The sequence below is a fragment of the Sinocyclocheilus anshuiensis genome, unplaced genomic scaffold (assembly GCF_001515605.1).
Source record: "Sinocyclocheilus anshuiensis isolate Anshui unplaced genomic scaffold, SAMN03320099.WGS_v1.1 scaffold75, whole genome shotgun sequence".
Classification (NCBI taxonomy): Eukaryota; Metazoa; Chordata; class Actinopteri; order Cypriniformes; family Cyprinidae; genus Sinocyclocheilus; species Sinocyclocheilus anshuiensis.
Window position 1 is genome coordinate 337,429 of NW_015549634.1, and position 3,707 is coordinate 341,135.

Below are 3,707 nucleotides of genomic sequence, written 5' to 3' on the forward strand. Positions count from 1 at the left end.
CAATTAAACACACCTGAACCAGCTAATCAAGCTCTGATAGGCATGCTAGAAACTTACCAGCAGGTGTGTTGAGGCAAGTTGGAGCTAAACTCTGCAGGACACCGGCCCTCCAGGACCGAGTTTGGGCACCCCTGCACTATACTAACCACCAAACACCATAGCAAATACCCACAACAACACCCTAGCAATGGCATAGCAACGCCCTGGAAACCTTCTACTATGTACCACTCTGAAACCATTGGAGTCTTTGTATAAACAATCACTAAAAACTCTTGATAAGAAATCAGTTCAGTTTCATCATTGCTCAATACTAAAAATATATAATTTGCTAAGCTGGGACACCCTGATCAAATATGTAGATATTTGTCTAATGTTTAAGACTATACAGACTTCACTGTTAAAACAGTTTGTGAATATTAGAACAACTGCCCATCAGTCCACAAGGGGTGGGGAAAGAGGGGACTGTATTATTCCACTCAGAAAATGTAAATTCAGTCAGTCTGTATTCTCAGTCAAAGCTGCAAGGGACTGGAACTCCATCCCATCAACAATTAGAAGACTGGATACTAGGGGTGTAACGATTCACTCGTTTTCTCGATGCATCGATTACAAACCCTGACGATGCATCGATCTTGAAACATGGATTTTTGAATCGTGAATCGTCGATTTCAGACAGTAATCGATTTAAAACACTAGGAATGGAATGAATCACGATTTCAATGCTTTCAAAATATATACACATTAAATTCCTACAAGCATGAATTAATGAGACCTTAAACAGTGTTCGTGCCTTGCATCTGTCCTTTCACGCGCTCCACTGTTTATCGCCTGTCACGGCAACAATGTCGTTGAACCGAATGTACGAAGGAAACTGTTAAGATAATTGCCCCCTGACTAAGCATTTAAAGAATTTAGGGGAAGCATTTAAATAATCCTGTGAATGCACTTAATGAATGCAGAATTGAATCAAATCGAATTTAATTCGTCTCGAGTCGAATCGTTTTGAATGTGCAAAAAAATCATTCTTGAATCGAATCGAAAACCTGTAAATCGTGAATCGATTCGCGTCTACCCAAAGATTCACAGCCCTAGTGGATACGTATGGTTCTTTTCAGTTTCATCTTAAAAAATGGTTGTTGACAGCTCAGCACTGACAACATTACTGTATTCTTCATTTTAGACTTCTCTGTGCTAATTGCTCTTGGTTCTCCTGTCAACACCTCTCTCTTTTTCCTTATATTTTATTTTGTTTCGATAACTTATTATTGTGTTTTGGTTAGATTTTTATGTGTAATCATGTATTTGTATTTTTTAGCTACTTTATCTCTTTTTCTTTGTTGGTTGTAATATGTGTCTAAGATGCTCTGTTTTGTTTTTAGGGTGATTTTTTAACATTCTGTCAAGGGTCTACAGATGAAAAATAGCCTCTTTGGCTAATTCTGGCACATTTACAACCAACTTTATAAATGTGCGTTGCCCCTGTAAACAAATAGCCTACATTAAACTCTTTGCATTGTTGCAAAGTTTTGTAACAACTCTAGTTTAAAGTCTTACGTGAACCAGAAGGTTTTATTTTTTAGCTCCTCCTCTCGTCTTTCACTCGCAGCAAACTAATGGTTGGAGGGGCGTGGTTATGAATATTCTGCCCGAGCCGTCAGACTGACGTCATCAGAGAAAGATTACCAAGACAAACCATTTTTTTTCAGTGGATTAACTTCACCTCAAGAGTACCAATATGCGCTAACTAAATACATATGGCCTGGGTCCCAATGTGCATACTATCCACCCTATCTGCTCTAAATAGTATTGAAAATGACTAATATCACATAGAATTTACCATGCCTGTGTCCCAATGTGCACACTATCCATGATAAATTCTATGTGATATTAGTCATTTTCAATACTATTTAGAGCAGATAGGGTGGATAGTATGCACATTGGGACCCAGGCCATATGTATTTAGTTAGCGCATATTGGTACTCTTGAGGTGAAGTTAATCCACTGAAAAAAAATGGTTTGTCTTGGTAATCTTTCTCTGATGACGTCAGTCTGACGGCTCGGGCAGAATATTCATAACCACGCCCCTCCAACCATTAGTTTGCTGCGAGTGAAAGACGAGAGGAGGAGCTAAAAAATAAAACCTTCTGGTTCACGTAAGACTTTAAACTAGAGTTGTTACAAAACTTTGCAACAATGCAAAGAGTTTAATGTAGGCTATTTGTTTACAGGGGCAACGCACATTTATAAAGTTGGTTGTAAATGTGCCAGAATTAGCCAAAGAGGCTATTTTTCATCTGTAGACCCTTGACAGAATGTTAAAAAATCACCCTAAAAACAAAACAGAGCATCTTAGACACATATTACAACCAACAAAGAAAAAGAGATAAAGTAGCTAAAAAATACAAATACATGATTACACATAAAAATCTAACCAAAACACAATAATAAGTTATCGAAACAAAATAAAATATAAGGAAAAAGAGAGAGGTGTTGACAGGAGAACCAAGAGCAATTAGCACAGAGAAGTCTAAAATGAAGAATACAGTAATGTTGTCAGTGCTGAGCTGTCAACAACCATTTTTTAAGATGAAACTGAAAAGAACCATACGTATCCACTAGGGCTGTGAATCTTTGGGTAGACGCGAATCGATTCACGATTTACAGGTTTTCGATTCGATTCAAGAATGATTTTTTTGCACATTCAAAACGATTCGACTCGAGACGAATTAAATTCGATTTGATTCAATTCTGCATTCATTAAGTGCATTCACAGGATTATTTAAATGCTTCCCCTAAATTCTTTAAATGCTTAGTCAGGGGGCAATTATCTTAACAGTTTCCTTCGTACATTCGGTTCAACGACATTGTTGCCGTGACAGGCGATAAACAGTGGAGCGCGTGAAAGGACAGATGCAAGGCACGAACACTGTTTAAGGTCTCATTAATTCATGCTTGTAGGAATTTAATGTGTATATATTTTGAAAGCATTGAAATCGTGATTCATTCCATTCCTAGTGTTTTAAATCGATTACTGTCTGAAATCGACGATTCACGATTCAAAAATCCATGTTTCAAGATCGATGCATCGTCAGGGTTTGTAATCGATGCATCGAGAAAACGAGTGAATCGTTACACCCCTAGTATCCAGTCTTCTAATTGTTGATGGGATGGAGTTCCAGTCCCTTGCAGCTTTGACTGAGAATACAGACTGACTGAATTTACATTTTCTGAGTGGAATAATACAGTCCCCTCTTTCCCCACCCCTTGTGGACTGATGGGCAGTTGTTCTAATATTCACAAACTGTTTTAACAGTGAAGTCTGTATAGTCTTAAACATTAGACAAATATCTACATATTTGATCAGGGTGTCCCAGCTTAGCAAATTATATATTTTTAGTATTGAGCAATGATGAAACTGAACTGATTTCTTATCAAGAGTTTTTAGTGATTGTTTATACAAAGACTCCAATGGTTTCAGAGTGGTACATAGTAGAAGGTTTCCAGGGCGTTGCTATGCCATTGCTAGGGTGTTGTTGTGGGTATTTGCTATGGTGTTTGGTGGTTAGTATAGTGCAGGGGTGCCCAAACTCGGTCCTGGAGGGCCGGTGTCCTGCAGAGTTTAGCTCCAACTTGCCTCAACACACCTGCTGGTAAGTTTCTAGCATGCCTATCAGAGCTTGATTAGCTGGTTCAGGTGTGTTTAATTG